Raw genomic sequence first — 219 nt, 5'->3', positions numbered from 1 at the left:
ACGTCTCCCTGGGGGTATGCGGGATTGTGAAGAAGATTAGGAACGGTGGAGAAGGCTTTTATGGGAACTGGTGCATCGGGGGACCTCTACTTTATTTTACTTTGACCCTGTAATGTACATAGCTTGTTACCTTTATTTATTTTTTTTTTTGGCTTCTTACCTTTCATGATGGTGATAATTTTTACTAAATTTGGAGATAGTTTTTTTTTTTTTTTTTTT

Source organism: Neophocaena asiaeorientalis, unplaced genomic scaffold (assembly GCF_003031525.2).
Source record: "Neophocaena asiaeorientalis asiaeorientalis breed wild unplaced genomic scaffold, Neophocaena_asiaeorientalis_V1.1 scaffold427, whole genome shotgun sequence".
Classification (NCBI taxonomy): domain Eukaryota; kingdom Metazoa; phylum Chordata; class Mammalia; order Artiodactyla; family Phocoenidae; genus Neophocaena; species Neophocaena asiaeorientalis.
The sequence above is the reverse complement of the archived record's forward strand: the minus strand, read 5'-3'. Positions refer to the sequence as shown.